The sequence below is a fragment of the Cricetulus griseus genome, chromosome 2 (genome assembly GCF_003668045.3).
Source record: "Cricetulus griseus strain 17A/GY chromosome 2, alternate assembly CriGri-PICRH-1.0, whole genome shotgun sequence".
Classification (NCBI taxonomy): Eukaryota; Metazoa; Chordata; class Mammalia; order Rodentia; family Cricetidae; genus Cricetulus; species Cricetulus griseus.
Window position 1 is genome coordinate 215,226,083 of NC_048595.1, and position 19,301 is coordinate 215,245,383.

The following is a 19,301-nucleotide window of genomic DNA, read 5'->3' on the forward strand; positions in this document are numbered from 1 at the left end:
ATACTGGGTAAAGCTGCTGATTTTCTGAGGTTGGATTTGAAGGTCTCTATGAGCAGAGCATAGGCCTTGGATAGAGAAGAGTGTAAAATGAGGTTAGGGGAATGATGGCCATGTTACCAGTGGGTTCCCCTTAAGGAATATCTCTATTGCTTAATTAATACCTAATTTAGGAGTCAGCATCGAGAACCCAAGAGAGGTCCTGGGAATATCCTGGGTACATAAGTAAATTAAACTCTTGATTGCTAATGTAACCCAGCCTACTTTATCCTTTATATGCTGACTCTGATGTTAAATTTTCCCATTCCATTTATTCCAGTTCCTCTTTAGTCCCTTAAACAATACATTGCTATTTCCCATTCCATATCAAAGGGCTTTCATTATCCTCCAACTCCATGTTGCAATTCCTAGGGTTTTGTCAACCACTTTTTTCATTGGACTTATGAATTTTATCATCTCTCTCAATATTAGAAATATTTTATATGACAACATCAAGGGTGCCTGTGGGTAAAGATGCTAGATCTGGTTCTCCAATCTGAGGACAGATGAAGCAATAGTGTGTTTCCAATGTTGATATCTAAGACAAAAATGCATTAATTTCACAGACGTACCATATAGTACATCACAAAGTTAATAAAGAAAGCACTAATCAAAGCCAGATTCTATGAATTAAATTCTCTGTCTCCCTTATCCTGTTAAATAACTCCCTAAGTACAAACATTTTCTTATCTTAAAACAATACATTTCTTACTGCTTTTATTAGAAAATTTTATATTGTAAGTCTTGGGTTTATGCTTAGCAACAACAAAGGAAACAGCATTTTAAGTTGTTTAATTCACTGTTATGTCAGCAGCCCATTATTCAAGTGGAGGAGCCATGTCAGTGGTGTGGGGGAGATGAGGTCCTCAAAGGTAGAACTTTGAGTTTGAAAATTAGTGACTAATGGAGCATATCCAGTAGGTATTTTTCATACAACTTAGCATCACCATGACATAATGATGCTGCTTTGATGTGAGATTAACCTGGACACACAATTTTTCATTCAAAAGTACTAGGATTCTACAACAATGAACAGTGCCATGATAACAAGTATAAAAGATTAAGATGGAAATTCTAGAGAAAGGAAGATTTGGAAAGTGGCAAGTGAAACCTCTTCAGTATACACAGTACCAAGATTATCATGGGATGGTTGATAAAGGAGAAATTAGGGCAACGAAGAAAATCACTCAGTAAACCTTAATTCAGATGGGGCATTGCAGAGTTAAGATAAAGGTCTCTCTATGTGGGAAATTACCAATACGGAGTCAGGTAGAAATATAAGGGTATTTAATAGGGAAAGCCTTACTTACAGAGCAACCTAGACAGCCAGCATGGCAGCAGTCTGTCCAGCCAAATACCAAAGTGAAACCGAAAGAGAAACACAGTCCCCAAGCATGGTCAGGCACACCTGTAGCCAGCCCCTAAGTAGGCTCTCTCTCCTTCCTCAAAGGGTGTTATCCTCTCAATACACAGAATGGAAGGATTTTTGCTGTTGGGTTTTTAATCCTTTTAAAGAATTGTGCACATACTATCATTGGAGAAAAGCACCTGTAATGGCAGCACCTTACCTTGCAATGTCCACATAAAGACTATCTTACCAAGCCATCCTTAGAATCTCCCTGAAATGAATTAAAGTTCAGACAAACAAAAACAATAAATCTACCTTACATTTGCATAGCTGGTTTCAGATGCATGAAGCTCTGGTCTACTAATAGTAGCAGCCCCTCCTGGAAGAAGAGGCTCCCTAGCCCACAGTGGGGTGACAAGGTGAAAAGTGGGTGGGATTGCTCATGCAAAGACTCATGACCAACACTTGACTGATGAATTCTTGAGCTGATCACATTGATTTCTATGCCTCTTCATTTTCAAAGCTGGCCTTTGATCACTTCAGTTGTGGTTGCCTGTTTGAGTCATTCTACTGTTCAGCCAATGCATGGGCAGGGGGAAGAAATGCCATGGTCTCACACAATTGAGATCTCAGGTTGAAACAGTTACACCACAAGGAAATATTGAAGAGCATCATACAGACCTCTTTTGCTCACTGATGAAATGTGGACCTACTTCCTGATGCTGCCCGCGTCAGACACCTACCATTTTACAATGTTCACTTTATTCCACATCATGTATCTGAAGATAACTTTTTCTCAGACAAAGCTAATTCATAGAAAGTCCTCTGTGTGTTCCTCATCACCCAAATGAATGGCAGTGCTTCAGCACAACTACCGTAAATGTGAACATAAATACATCTATTGGAATGGCATCCCTAGTTTCAAAGCAGATTATCTTCTTTAAAGACAGTGGTTTTAAAATTTAGACATTTAATTTAATTTAATTATCATTTCCCAGAAGCATATAGGAAATCAGAAACCTAGTGTGAATAACATTATCCTCCCAGAAATGAAAACTTGCAATGGGGGTTTTTTGCCACAAACTCAATAATTTCAGTTTAATCACTAACTGTGTTTTTGTTTTACAGAACCCGTATGATTTGGAAAAAAGAATAAAATTGCTTTTAAAGTACAAAAATAATTATGAACCACTTGAAACGTAATGTCTGTGTTTTATTTCTCATCAGAATTCATTAGTGTGTAACATCAATAATTTAGCCCATCATTTGCCAACACTGACGTGGCTCAGTAGTTCAATCATGTAACCCTGTAAACTCACTTTCCATTAAAATGAATGTTGCTGACGAAGGACAACTAAAGAGATACTTCATTTATTAACTAAAGAGCTACTTCATTTATCAACATTTTTAAATTAGGAGTTTGGGGCCACAGTAGCTTAGCTGGATGATTGATTTGACGGATCTTTATATTAGACCTAAAGTCTTGTTCCAAATCAGACTATACTATGTACAAAGATAATCACATTTCATTTGTATAACACACCATTCAGGGCTCCCTCTTTGAAGACAGCTTAGCTACCTGCAGAGTCAGGCCACCCACCCTAATAACAACATGAGTGCTTAGAGCAGAATTAGACAGTGTGCACCTCTCCTCAGTATCTTGACTCAATCCGTTTGGCAAATTTCCTACAAAATCTACACTATGACATTCAACACATTACTATCCTAATGTTGCAAAAGTGAAGTTGAAGTATTAAGAAAATGGTCCAAATTGGTTCATGATGAGTGTAAGGATCCCAGATTTTTCAAACTGTATGTTTATGCATTCATCCCTTGATATCCATGGAAGATTGGTTCTAAGGTACCCCACCCCACAGCATACCAATACCCACAGATGCTTAAGGCCCCACCCCTAGCATACCAACACCCATAGAAGCCTAAGGCACCCCACCCTCAGCCTACCAACACCCACAATGCTTAAGTCCCTTGTATATAGAGGTACAGTATTTTCACGTAGACTATCACACACTCCTGTATGCTTTAAGTCATATACAGGTTTCTTGTGATATCTGGTAAAATATGAGTGCTATATGCATAGTCATTACACTGCATTATTTAGAGAATAATAATCACCAAAAAAAATCCTTTACATGGACAGTAGAGATGCAATTTCCTCAAATACTTTTCATTTACAGTTAGTTAAATGTTCAGAGGCAGAACCCACAGAGGAGAGATGGACTGCACATTCAAATTCCTCATCATCTTTCCTACACCTATCTAGGTTCAAATGTCTACGGTTATCACATTGTGGTTTTGAAACAGCAAGTTTCATTGCTGAGTTGGTCCCATGTACTCCTGCTATGTTGATATTGAGTCAGCTGTGATTCAGAAAGAAGAAAAAGAAGGATGGATAGAAGGAAGGAAGGAAATAAAGAAGGAAAAAGACAAAGAAAAGAAAACATCTGCAGCACAATACCTTCCAAAAGTCAAATTTTTGTCTCGTGGGGATTTAAACACAGCTCAGGACAAATACAGGAAGACTATGGCATGATTGGCCCAGGCCTTGTTTATTTGGGATAAATTAAATTCTTGTTTCTTATTGAAAACTAGGGACATCTCAGCATTTATCCCTGAGAGTTGCCAGCTGGCATCTTGCCACATTTTGGGATCAAAACCTTCTCAGCCAACGGATTCATTCAAAAGTCAAAATCCGGGTCTAATGTTGAATTATAAAATGCTATCTTTACAGTATCAAAACTGCCAATTTTTCCTATCACTTCTCTCCCTTTTGAATTTTCTTCCCTTCTTTTAAAAATGTACTCATCCTGGAAAATTCTAATTGTTGAGGGTGCTACAGCAAATATTTCTTAGGCCTCTGTTATCTTTCCCTTTCATTAAGAAAGTTCACTTCAGAAAGAAAAAAAATCTCCACATTTTTTTAATAAGAAATCACTCACTGCATGTGCCTTGTCAGTGTAGCCACAGGCTCTTTCATGAGGAGCAGGAGGAGGCTGCATATAGCTCCACACAGAGCATCAAGGGAGGGTGAGAAATTTGAGCATCACCGAAGGGCTCCATATATGTAGCACTTTATCATTGTAATTTCTATTTATTTTAATTTGACTGTCACCAGCATCCTAGGAAGGAAGATTCTGTCAGACAAATTTGATAAATACATTAACTTCCAGGGTTTGGACACACGCGTCAGAAGTTACGAGCATTTGCTGCTTTTGCAGAAGACTCCTATAGGTGTAGTTTTCAGCACCCACATGGAGTCACTCCATCTGTAGTTACAGCTCCAGTGTATCTGATACTCTCCTCTGGTGTCTGTGGGTACCAGGTATTCATGTGCAATGCATAATACATACAGACAAAACACATGCGCGCGCGCGCGCGCGCGCGCGCGCGCGCGTACACACACACACACACACACACACACACACATTTCGCATGGTTGACACAGCCCAGTTCAAGTCCAATATTTTCTGAATCTTGTTCTACACTATTTCCAGATAAACCCGTTATTGCCGGCACCCGTGCTTTATTTTTAGATATAGGGGGAAGATGGAGAGAGAGGGTAGAATTCTATTTTGTGGACTTACTGTGCAATGAAAGGGGAAAAAAGCAAAAATGTTTGATGTATCTAGCAACGTAGCCATTTCAGGAGCTATGGTCTTTTGAGGACTCTCCATGCTTACTTCCATAGTTGCTGTACCAGTGCACACACTTAGCAGCAGTGCACACAGGTAGCAGCAGTGCACACACATAGCAGCAGTGCACACACGTAGCAGCAGTGCACACATGTAGCAGCAGTGCACACACGTAGCAGCAGTGCACACACGTAGCAGCAGCGCACACCCGTGGCAGCAGCGCACACACATAGCAACAGCGCACACATAGCAACAGCGCACATACGTAGCAGCAGCGCACACCCGTGGCAGCAGCGCACACACGTAGTAGCAGTGCACACACATAGCAGCAGCGCACACACGTAGCAGCAGCGCACACACGTAGCAGCAGCGCACACACGTAGCAGCAGAAGCAGCAGTGCATAAGGGTCACTCCTTCTCCATATCTTCACTGGTGTTTGTTGCCATTTGCTTCCTTTTTAAAACCATTTTTAGCATTTGAATACCCTTTATTATTTTTGTATATAATATATTTTGATCATATTTTCCTCTACCCCATTCCGCTCAGACTCTTCCTAACCTCTCTACCCGCCATTTGCTTTCTGGATGATAACTCTTCTGTCTGGGTGGAATCTTAGTGTGGTTTTAACTTATATTTCCTTGAAGATCCAGCCATATCATTCGTGGGTATCTGAAGGGCCTAAAGCAGCGTATCCCAGAGGTATTTGCATGCCAAGCTGTTATATTGTTCACAATAGCTAAGATCTGAAACCAGTCTACATGGCATCAACAAATGAATGAGTGAAGAAAACATATGGCAAATATATGATGGACTTTTACTCAGCTGTAAATAGAAATGAAATTGTGCCATCCATAGGAAAATTGCTTATAAGAACAAAGTATAATTGATTCCAGAGGACCCAGCCCACTGGGAGCAGTAAACCCCTGGGCAGGTATTACTGAGTGGCAGAAGAAAGCAATCTGGGTGAGCCATGGAGAACAAGCCCATAATAAGTGTTCTTCCATAGTCTCTGCTTCAGTTCCTGACTCCAAGTTCCTACCTTGAGTTCCTACACTAGCCTTCATTAGATGATGAACTATAAAGCCTAAGCCAAAATAAACCCTTTCTTCCCCAAGTCATTTTTGGTCACAGTGTTTTATCACTATAATAGGAACCCCCATCCTCTTATTTAGATCAGTAGTTTTTAATTTTGTTATTAGGGGGATAAAAAAAAAGCAAACTTATTTTTCTGCAGCAGCCCTGTTGTTTTATTTCCATCTTAACTCACTGTGGTGAGAGATGCCCCACACTTGTGGCATCTATTACACTAAGTGGCTGTTTAACTGCACGGAATCTTTTGATATATGAGCCAAGCTTAAACCACATCAGCATAAATACTTTATGCTACATGTCATAGTTGAGTGTGAAACTCAAAAAATAGTTCAGACTTCCAAATAATCCACCAAAATGCATTTTGAATTTCCAGGGTCAGAGATAAACATCTGTCACATAAGAAATCCTTGGGCAAGCAACTTGAAAACCCTTCTACTCATCCAGCATTATTAAATAACAACACAGGAATATTTCTCATTTAAAGGTAGTTGTCAGTGGTGAAAAAATAAAATTCATTATATGCATCTATGAAAATATCAAGGAATAAAAGCAAAACCAAATTTAAATTTAAAAAGTTGACATTTAAAAACCAAATGCTGTGAGAATATACTTGCCTCATTTCTCAAACAACATAATGAAAAAATACATATGTAAAACAGATGATAAATAAAGTCAAATAAGGATCATTTAAATAGATATCGGAATAGAGTGATGGCCAGAATGTTAACAAAGGAAATATGGCAATTAAACAGTGTATTAGAAAATAGAGTAAGAGACACTTATTACTGAACCTTGAGATAATTCAAGTGTGCCCATAAATGTTGACCAAAGACACAATAGAACACTAAGAAACTGTGAAGAGATGCCAGAGAACGAGTTCAAATGGGACAAATTATAAGAGTTGTGAAATAAGTTTACCAGTGACAGAGGGATTATTTCAGAATATCCTGAAAATGCTGAGACATGGCAAAGATTTGAAGAGAGGAAGGGAAAGCTAAAACTAGAACATTTTGTGAATTTAAAAAAGCAGGTATTATAGATATAATTCTTTTTCAGTTTCTGATGTTAGAGGAAAAAAACATGGTTTATGATTCTTTAAAAGGGTGCAGTGTCAACATGGTGGAATAAATTCAGTGCCAGTGCCACAAAAAGGAGAAAAGTGCAGAGATTGTCAGGAACATTATAAACTACGGAGTCCTAGGGCTTGCACAGATCAGAACTACATTGACTAACCACTACCAGGAATGCAGTTTTCTGTAGGTCCAGGTAAAGTACCAGGAGCCAAATCCTGAGGTAACTGGTAGGATTAGAGAGAGAATGAGGAAGAAGAAGAAAAAAGAAGGGGAGAAGGAAGGGAAAAGGAGAAGGAAAGAGGGAAAGATAACAGCACAAAGCAGAAATATCTGAAACCCATGCAAAGAAGAGGGCTGTGCTTAGCCTGCAGAATTCCCTGAATGAGTATTTAAAACAGCAAAATATATAATCGGTTGATGAATAAAACAATAAAACGCTGATTGGCTAATTGGCCAGGCAGGTCTAGCAGGGATGAGGAGAATTCTGGGAAACATAGGAAGACAAGAGTTGTCATGTAAAGCCTGGGAAGAGAGGAGGCAAAGGCATTCTCCAGTAAGCCAAGACCATGTGGAAATACACAGATTAATAGAAGTGGGTTAATAATTAAGACAGAGATAGCCAAAAAGAAGTCCTAGCCACCAGCCAACAGTTCAATAATTAATATGTCTTTTCGTGTCTATTTGGTGCTGAAGCGGCAGCAGGACCTAGGCAGGACAAGAAAACACAGCAACCCGTTGTGTCTTTGTGATGCTTTGAATAAGAATGGCCTCCATAGGCTCATATTTTTGAATGCTTATGAGGAGTGGAATTATTTTGAGAAGGATTAAGAGGTGTAGCCTTGTTGGGGGAAGCATGTCATTGTGGGTGGGCTTTGATGTCTTAAAAGCCTCTTTCTGTCTCTGTCTCTGTCTCTGTCTCTCTCTCTCTCTCTCTCTCTCTCTCTCTCTCTCTCTCTCTCTCTCTCTCTCTCTCTCTGTCCTCTCTCTGCTTCTGGATCAGGATGTAGCTCTCAGCTACTGCCCTAGTGCCATGTATGCTGCCACACTCCTTGCCATGATGATAATGAGAACTGTAAGCATTTCTTTGCTGGCACACTTCTAACACGCTTAGGTTAACCTTGTTTGTCTGGTTTACCACACAAAATCTTCCTTTCAAACTTCAATTCTTTTAAGTGTTTTTGAAGTGAAATGATAAGCACTTGCTAATTAATGATTGATAAGACATGTAAATCAACTACTTCTATGATGCTGACCACAGAACTTTATGCTTGTCTTTTGTGAGCAAGACAATATTGAACTTTGCTATTATATTCTAAAGAGCTGACAGTATTGAATGAATTTTCAAGTTCTAGCATTTTCACAAACAACTCAAATACCACTAAGCCCAAGCTGTGTCTACAGGCTTCAGCTCCCTTTGTATAGATTCCACAGAAATTCACAGATATATACTTATGTCATTAAGCAATTTTTGTACTTACTGACATCAACTCAGAATGGCTGCAAATAATGTTTTGGATTTCATGAAAATAAATGTTGTTTTTGTTTTGTTTTGTTCTAACACATGAAACCCATGAATACTCCACATTAAGGATTCCTTTTGTTTTCTTCATTTATCTTTTCTAATGACATCTGATTTCTACCACGTTATGAGCCAAACTTAAAAAAAAATCAAACTACTTTAGTAGAATTAACCAGAGAGGACATTACACAGTTAAAGCTATATTCCATTTTCATGGGAGGTAGAAAAAACACCCAAGTTGAGTCTGGAGATAACAATGGTAATGACTAAGTTAAACAATATATAAAATGAGATTGATGGCAGATGTAATGTTGCATTAAAAAATAGTAAATTTGACAACATAGTAAATAAAGAATTCCAAGTCAAATGACAGACAAAAGGGTACTTTAAAAGAAAGAACTAGTTAGCAGAGTAATTTCGCCAACCTACCTGATATATGAGTCTTGAATTCCTCAAAGAGGGAGATGAAAAAAAAGATTTTTTATTTTAAATCATGGTTGTTTTTCCTATCTATAAACTATAATATTTTTTAAAAAAAATTTAAGAATCTAAGCGAACTCTAAATTAAGAACTTAAGACACTTTTTCAGAAAAAAATTTAACAAGCTTATTTTTGGAATTTACAAGATAATACAACACACAAAATAAAAAAACAGAAATAACATACTTGAAGTCTTTCAAATACATTATTTCAAGATTCATTATGAAGTTGTAATAATTTTTAAATGTGAAATTTGATCAGGATATGCCAACATATGAATGGAGTAGAATCTGAGGTATATGAATAAAGCTATATATTTATTGAAAAGAGAGTTTTATCAAGTTAAGAGAACAAATAGGTTGGTGTTGTTGGGTAGACTTCTCAGTCAGCAAAATACAAGTATTAGGATCTGAGTCCAGATCCCCAGCACCCATGTGTACAAAGCCAGGTGTGACAGCACACATCTGAAACATTAGGAGAATAGAGGCAGAAACAGCTGAATCCTTGGAGTTGGCCAGCCAGCTTAACTCACAGTGAAATTCAAGCTTAGTGAGAAACCCCACCTAAATAAAAATCTGTTGTGTGATTGAGGGAGACACACTCAATGTTGAAATTCAACCTCCACACACATGTACACACATGCGTGTACATGTACTTAACACACTCAAATGAATAAATATGTTACACACACACATGATCTCAAAAAAATATGTTGTACTTATAACTTGTGAAGTACATAGTGAGCTCCAATCTCACTGTGTATTTGTGATAAAACAGCAACAAAACAGCAAGCAATAAATATTTTCAAACATATTCGGCTACAAAAAGTCTCTTTCATTTGTGTTGATTAATTGTATGGTATAATCTAAACAAAAATTCGGGGTTATGATGAGTAAAACAATTACATTTTATACTGTTTTGTCCCACATTGAGAACAAGAAACTTCCCAACATTGTCATAAATTGGTCATGAATATGATTCCTAAGCAGAAAGTAGTAAAAAGCACATAACCTCCAGAGGACTATATGTGAGTATTGTTACAGGGTCAGAAATGAAACCTAGTAGGCATATATTACAACTAAAAATGCTCTACTGGGTTAGTGATCCTCCAATGCAGGCCTGTGGATGAGCTCTCTCACATACAATACTCCTGTACAATAACTGTCAATATTTGCTTCCTCTCTCCCTTCCCAAACTAGTCTCTAGACACACTCCACTCACACAGCAATTCCATTGCATGGAACTACTGGGAGGTCTGACCTGGGACCATGCCATCAAAAATCCAATTTCCCATGCTCCTTTCTATGGTGGGTGGTATAAGCCAGGAACTGTGTAGAGCCACCTTCTACAGAAAGCTTCCCACAATTCCAAAAGCCCTCTATTTCCTCCAGGAAAAGAATCCACCTTTTAAAAGACTGAAAGAGCTAGTGCTAAAATTTCATTGTTTTGAGTCTTCAGGAGCCACAGAGCACACTAGCAGTACAAAAATATTACAAACATAATTACTGAGAAGTTCAACACACTAACATAGCCATATAATATTTAATAAAGAATGAAGGCAGAAGGAGCTATTGTAGGAAAAGAAGGAGTGAAAGTAGAAACCTTTATGTCACCTAGGTCTAAATACAGCAACAAATCTTTAGTTAATGATACAGTTTTATGGTTAGTGAAATCTATAATTGTGTAAAACACTAAGAGAAAAAGACCTCATTTCTGCAGCCCAGAACACCTTCAAATTATAATTTACAATGGAGGGAAAACAAATTTCTAAAAATTATGGCACTCGTCTGTGCTTCCTAGGGATAGCTCTCTTTTAACCTGTGAGATCTCAGCTGTGAATAAGTGTACAGGTTTCTATCAAAAGCAAGTGATCCTTATTGTGACAGTTAAAGTGAGGTACAAATCAACCATAAATTCTATCCTGAGGGGACTCAGACTCTCTAGTGTCCATGGAGTCCAGCTCCACCTCTAGGGTCCATGCAATTTATACCCCATCTCTAGGGTCTATGTAGCTCATACTCCATCTCTGGTGTCCATGAAGCACACACTTCATCCCTAGGGTCCATGAAGTTTATACTTCATCCCTAGGGTCCATGCAGCTCACATCCACCTTTAATTCAGCCCCAATGGCTCCATTTCCTTGCTCATTGATGACAATAGTCATTTTCCTTAAAAAAAAAAAACCTTTGAAATCCTTTGATTATGACCTACTTTCCTGCTCAACTTTATGTCCTCCAAGCTCCAGGAATACTCATGTATTCATTGTTCCCTAAGTAGCTTCTTGTTGTTTATGTCTCTGTTTCTGTCTATGGGTCAGAATCCCTTCTAAGGTAATCTTGGGCTCTTATCTAGTCATGGTGTTATCCTCCTCAAAATCATCCTTCTACAGCCGTATCAGTGTCTATATTCTATGTTGCTAAACTACTTTTTACATGTTGTTAAAGATCAAGCCATATATTCAGGTCTAATATTTATGGAAAAAGACTTTCCTGAAAAACCTATGTTTCTACTTTTCAACAAAATATTTTCCACTGAAACAGAATGTGTTAGACACAGAACCTACTATTCCTGCATAAGGACTTAATGTTAACCACAAAATCCAAGAAACTTGATTGGTTTGTTGGTTGGTTGGTTGGTGGTTCAGTTGGTTGGTTGGTTGATTGGTTGGTTGGTGGATGGGTAGGTGGGTGGGTGGCTTGTTGGTCAGTAAGCCAGTCAGTCAGTTATTTGACTGGTTGGTTAGTTTGTTTGGTCGTTGCTTTGTTCTTTTGCAACATATCATTCCAATGTAGCCCAGGCTAGCCAGGAAAATAAAATCCTCCTATCTCAGCCTTTTGAGTTCAATAATTGTGTCTAACACCATTCTCAGCTGAGATTTCATTTTACCTTTATTTCTTTTCTTCATATCAAATAGCCTTTCTTGATTGTGTCTAGTGGAAACTCAATGGATGCTACCCCATAAGAGATCAAGTAGATAATATATTTTAGAAAGGCAGAATTTTAAAATAATGATTTCTTTTTTAAATTTCACATTATTTGAAATAATTTAATGTGTTATTATAGAATATTCCTCTTGAAAAATGGAATATATTATCCAGTATTTTAAAATGTTTTACCTCAAAATATTTGATTTTCCTCAAGGGTACACACAACGTTCCTCTTGCTTCTGAAAAGCAAAAGAAACATGTGATTAAACTGCTAATTAAATTAGCAATAAATATGAGGGGGAAAATTAGCATCCGATTTTATTTATGGGAATAATTTGGAGGAAAGTTGTTCTTTGTGTTCAGTCCTAGGTAAAAAGCCTTTGCTTCCTGAGGGAATAGAGTAGGGACAATTATTCCCTCAAATTGTGTCCCACCCACAAACACATACAAACATGTAGCAAGATCACTAGCATCATCTTCACTTCAGCAAATGACTGACATGGATATGTCATTTCTAATGGGCTAAAATGGGGCATTCAAAGTACTTTTTGCATTGGGTTATATTTACTCAGAATAAGGATCCCTTTGTTTAAACTACCAATATATTACATATATGAAGTTAAGGCATCACTTCTCCTTAGTCATTTGTCATGGTGCAAAGGATGGGGTTAATTTCCTTAAGTAATGTTACACAGCATTTCTGGAAATAAGGCTTTGTTTTATAGATTCCCCATTATGCTTCAGATTGCCCAAACTCAACAAAAAAGGCCTACAACTGCTTTCCTCTTCCAATCTTAACTTACTTTGTTTTTAAATCTTATAGTATTTGAAAAGTGCTTAAAATCTATCAATATTTGTTTCTTATGAATACTCCGGGGCCAAAAATCTAATAACACTGCATAAAAAAGTAACAATTTTCTTTCTTTGGAACCAGTCGGCCATGCAAGCTCCACTTCTTTGATCCCTTCAAAGGTCTGATCCACATGCAGGGGCACAGGCAGGCACCCCCCCCCCTTACAAGGGTGCACTGAGAAGCATTAGCAGCTGCCTTGTCTCCTAAACAAACTTCCACTAGAATGTATTGAGAGATAATTTGAATGAAAGAATAAAATAAAAATCTCTGACACTGAAATGTTGCTTTTATAAGCTACCAGACCAATTCACCATTTGCTTTTTTTAAAATCAACTGGAATACATACATTTATACAGAAAATACAGGCAACTTATCATTTCCCCATGTCACAGTAGTGAGCATGACCAGTTCCTCACATTTTTTTCCAATACTCCCCTGTGCTCTGACTTACAGAGGGAGAAACTTTCCATGAAAAATGTGTGCTACTTCTCTGCTTTTGGCCTTGTGTGTGATTCTCCTCTACCTTAATTACAATATAAATCAACTGCAGAAAAAGATTTACAGTGATCACATCTCACTTAGAGAGCTGAGGAGATTGATCTGGAAGTGGGATGTCTGTCAAACTGCATCTGCTCCTCATCTTAGTGGTTCCAGAGTGATTTGAGGCCCAGGGCATGTTTGCTGGTCATCACAGACAAGTCACTGTGAGAGCAACAAGTTGTGGATCACAGACTAGACATGGCCACTCTCTCTCTTAAGACTCCAGGACAAAAGATGATCAGAACAACTGGAAGTGTCAAAGATGTGCATTGTGTTAGGAGACTAAGAGCTAAATTCATCTCTGACTTAGTTTAGCTCCTCAGATAGATGGAAAATTGGAGCAGAAATCGGTTTTGAGTGGATTAACTCATGTCTACCATCAATAATTCATTAAGATACTCTTTTAAGGTCACTGTACCAATTCTTAGAGCCAGTTTAGTTGGTTTTATAAATTAGACATTTTAAGGTAATTTAATTCATCAATGTGCTCACACAATCACACCATTGTATCCAGAAACATCAGTGTAGAGCCCAGAAATACCAGTATAGAATCCAGAAAAATCAATGTAGAGTCCAGTATAGAATCCAGAAAAATCAGTGTAGAGAACAGTATAGAATCCGGAAACATCACTGTAGTCCCTGAAACAAGCAGTAACGTGATGTGTCCAGACCTTCTTCCACACCACAAAAGTTTTGGTCCATGCTGAGTTTTTCTCTGACTCAGAAGTCTGGCCTAACTTCTGTACTTCCCTGGATACTGGTGCTATTCCCATCCAGGATGACTAGTGCCACTCTGATCATGAACAGAAAAGAGTGAGGCAGCACACCTCAGACCTCTTTAAGAAAGTTTCTGGGCGTTTCTTGCTTGTTTGACTACTGTGGACAAAAAAAGTGATCTCTGTGTAGCTGGAGACAATACAGAATAGGAAGTGATGAGGTGGTAAGAGCCAGAGGACCAGGATATCTGCTGCCAGATAGTGTCTTCTATATATGACAGTAAAGGTGCACCCAGGAACTCACAACAATGTGGTCACCTAAACAAGACCTGCATAATGACCATTTCAAATAGCAATGACAGTGAGGGAAATTTCACAAGGCCCTATCCTTAGATGAAAAGCTAATGTCTGATGAAGGAAGGTAAGTCAGTTCTCCCCATGGATGAGCCCCGTGATAGGCATCCAGTGCCAAGTGATCAGCATATGAGCAACATTAAATAGACCAAGTAGGTTTTATATACATACGTATGTAAAATAATTGCAGAAGTCATGAATCTGAGTGTTGGGGATAAAGAAGTGGGAGGAGGAGAAGAAGAGGTGGAAATAATGTAAACACACTATAGTCATTATGAAATTTTCAAATATATAAAAATTTAAAAATACATTGCTTTCCTGCTTAATTGTCCCACATTTATCATTTTTCACATACTGGCATGTCCCTGTGAACAGGCATACTCAGCTCATAGAAGAACTCAGAAATGAACATAATCATGCTTTAAAAAATAAAGTATAATCTCAAATCTAGAAATCAGCTAGTAATTGCAATTATCATTGCTGTGTTTTAACTGATGACCACCGAACTCCATTCTGGCAAACGGCTCATAGAGCATTAATTGCGTGTCACATTACTGATCTGTGGAGTTAAGTTCTGTCTTGCCCTTGGGACTGAGGGCTAAAGCAACTTTGTAAACGTCTTTCAGAATTGAAAAAAGAAAAAGAAAAATGTTGAACTGAAGGAGTTCCCCTTCTGTCTCCAAAACAAGTACTTCACTGTCCTTCTAAATACCATGTCATTCCCTCTACATACACAAGGCTCTGTATTTTGTCCATAACACAGGAAAAGCACACACAGAGCAAAAATGTCATTTCCTGTCCTTTGAATACTTGTGGAGTATCTACCATGCTCCAACATTGCCAAGAAGAATATTTTTCTCCCCCAAACTTCCTGGGGATCTTAAGAATATTCTAGAAAGCCATTCCTCATGTTCAACAATCCAAAAGGCTTTTAATTATGATTTAAATTTAATTCTCATTTCAAATTTTCTGTCGGTATTTTTGTTTGAAGAAAATCCCACATTTAAAAATTTCAGGTAAATATCTTTTATTCTCATCTCTATCTTTATTCCTCAGTATAATGTACCATATAAATCAAAGGTGTCCTCTACTTCTGACTGGACATTGGGGATTACACAAAGTGGGAGCAACTTAGGCAAAACAACTTTGTCGGTTCCAGTTTAGGTGGACATTACACATGCTCTATTCCACACAATAATAATAACTCGGTCATAGATTATGTGAATGTTTTCTGGTCTGTATTCAAACTTCTTTTTTAATTTAAATGTTTTATTTTGTGAGAATTTCATACATGAGTACTGTAATTACATAATTTCCACTACAATCTCTGCCTCTTCTAATTCTCACTATGTTCTCCTCACTCCCTTGAAAATTCATGACCTGATTCTCAATTACTGTTCTCTCTCTCTCTCTCTCTCTCTCTCTCTCTCTCTCTCTCTCTCTGTCTCTCTCTCTCTGTCTCTCTCTCTCATTGTCTCTCTCTCACTCATTGTCTCTCTCTCTCATTGTCTCTCTCTCTGTCTCTCTCTCTTTCTCTCTCTCTCTCTCCTCTCTCTCTCTCTGTGTGTGTGTGTGTGTGTGTGTGTGTGTGTGTGTGTGTGTGTGTGTGTGTAAACATAGCCTATGGAATCTATTTAGCATTGGTGGTGTGTATATGTTTTATGACTGACTATTTCATATTGGATAACCTGCCAGGGGTCTCACCCTGAGGAAAACTAATTCCCCTTTCTTGACAGTCATTAATTTCTGTCTTCATATGTGGAGCCTTGTGAAAGTTTCTACATTCACATTGCACTGTCAACTGGTGTTGTCATCACACAGATATTATTTAGGGCATCATACTGTTGAGATCTGGGGGGGGCAGCTTTCCTGCCCTATGTAGAAGACACTATATTATAGCAAACATCCTGATTCTCTAGCTCTTATGATCTTTACATTTCTTCTTCCATGATGTTGTCTGAGCTTAAGGTGTAAGAGTTGTAGATTTGTCAGTTGCTCTATATATTTCTATTAGTTGTGGATTTCCATAATAGTCTGCATATTATAAAAATAGAAACTTCTTTGATGAGAGGTGAGAGTTACATGTACCTAGGGGTGTAAAGATAAGTATTTAGAATGAAGTTAGAAATTATAATGGTTTGAGGAAATGGCAGTAGCAGCTTCTCTTCTAGCGTCCATGACCTCACAAGTCACAAGCAGTTGGCTAGTTCTACATTACGAAGGATGAATGCCCTCCTATTAAGTGGACCTTAAGTCCAAGTAGACAGATATTAGTTACCCACAAGGTAATTGTGTCAATATTGTACCCTGTGAAGATGTCTTGCCATGCTGGTTGTTGTTGTGGTCCATAGGCTTTAAAGCCTGGTAGGTAGGATTGTCAGCTGAACATCTATATAGCACTTTCACTCTCTGAGGGCCAGTCCTCAGAGAAGAGGCTTCTACATAGTTTAAGTTCAATTCCTCCAAGTCCTGTGTGTACAGTATCTTCAGCAATAGAATTTGCCTTCAAGCTCTGGGAGGCAACCAAAGGCAAGGGCAATGGCAATGGGCTATATTACTTTTGGAGTCTCTTAGACAATTCAAGGGAAAGTTTCCCATGCCTGGCTCTGAGAGTTTTGTTAGATAATATATGACTTTCTTAGGGGCAGCATTATTCCAAGTGGTGTTACTTGAAAAAAAAACTATAATATGTGTGTGCATGTGTGTGTATGTGTATATGAATGTACACACATATCTAATACGTATTATTTAAATAACTCAAAATAAGATTTACCAACATAGAAATAGGATACTAATTTAGAAATAAAAGATTGCTCTCTAGCATCCATCAATTAAAGATATTATTTAATATAATACCTATATTATGAAATTTGGAAGAATCAAATGAAGAAAAAATAGACAGAAATTAATGGTTGATATCTTTGAAAATATGACCACACCCTAATTTCATACAAACATACAAATATGAGCCTTAATGTTTTCCAACTTCATTAATGCAAAGGTCTTTTTCTACAAAATTCATACAGGGATTGGTTGAATGTGATGTTAATGACTTAGTTGATTTTCATCATGAAAACATTTCTACTTCCTAAGGAAATATTAAAATGGCAATAAGGAACTGTTGAGGTGACTCAATGGGTAAAGACACTTGCCGCCAAGCCTCATGACCTGAATCCAGTCTCCAGAACCCACATAGTGTCAAGAGAAAAATCAACTCCCAGAATATGTTCTTTGATCTCAGCGCATGCACCACACACACACACACACACACACACACACACACACACACACACACACACACACGCAATTAATCAAAACAAAAACTCAATAGAAAAGAGCTACAACTTTAAAGACAAGCACTCTTTCTGAGCACCTTAGAAACACTAACATTTATTAGGATGTAACTGGAATGCCAATTTAAGATTCACAGACTAAAAACACATTCTACTATTAGTACAACATTATAAGTAGCTATTTATCAAATCAATACTTTTCCTGGCCAAGTTTCCTGTACAATGTTAAAATCTAGAATCACTGTTTGTTCATTTTTTGTGTCTGTGTTTGTGTAATAGAGTGTGCATTTTTGCAGGCCCACACAGACCCAGAAGCTGAGGTTGGCATCCATCTTCATGCTGAATCTTTTGGGCTATCAGTGTTGATGACAGAATAAAATCACATGTGAATTTTTCCTATGAGTTGCATGTTATTTAAAGAGCAAGTCTCAGTTCCCACTACCATTCTTGTTTGTGGTCTCTATACACAAGATATAAGTTCTTAAAAGGACTAAGACATGGCCGCCTTACACGATGCAAAGGCAAGCACATTAACAGGCCACATATTCTGCATGTGGATGATGTCTCCATTTTTGACTGAAATACTTCTACCACTTTTGATTATTATCATGTGACTTTACCTTGAGCAACTTGACTGAATCCAATCAAAAGATATTCTAAGAGATAGGTAATATTTTTATGGCTTTATTCAGGTGGATTTTCCAGTGTTTCATCATTATCTCTTGCATAGAAACCATTCTTTGGGGATTTGGATAAATCCCTAAAGGAAAATATTTTAAATGACTATTTGTAAATAAGTATCTAACTGTTACAATAAGAATTAATGGCAATATGTATCTTACCACATGCTTAAGATTGAACTAATTTACTTAGTGTCCATGAAAATGTTTTATGCCTAAAGTATGGACTTGTGTCTCTATTTATAAAATGTATTCATGATGGCATTGAGACATCCAGCAGCAGACCTTTTAGGGGATTATTTCACTTCTTGGCTAATTAAAGTAATTTAGCCCATGATGTAGAGGCTATAAACAGCACTGAAGGGATGAGGTTTGTAATAATTACCCAGAAAACCACTTATATGTATTATAGCTCAGTTATAACATGCATCCATTCAGCAGCAGACCATGTTGACACTGAAAATCAGGGCACACATCTATAATACATATTCTCAATATCCAAAATAAAGTGAGGACTCTGATTTTGTGAGAAAAATCATTTTGAGAAAAAATCCGTTGTAATAAAAAATCTTTAATGTTAAGCTCTTCCAAAATTAACTTTGTGTGTGACTTTGCACCTGTTGATAACTGGAAAAGGGAAGTGACAGGCATGTTACATAACTATAGCATGCATTAGCTATAAATACACTGCACCTTAATTGCATATGTTATTAATTATGCAAGTACTTTAGTGTGCTTC

At 37.6% G+C, this 19,301-nt stretch overlaps 1 protein-coding gene across 1 annotated transcript in view; it reads left to right on the forward strand.

Moving 5' to 3' along the window:
• Window positions 1-19,301, forward strand: part of Ccdc178 (coiled-coil domain containing 178) — a 345,282-nt gene that overhangs the window by 325,441 nt on the left and 540 nt on the right. The window lies entirely within an intron of this gene.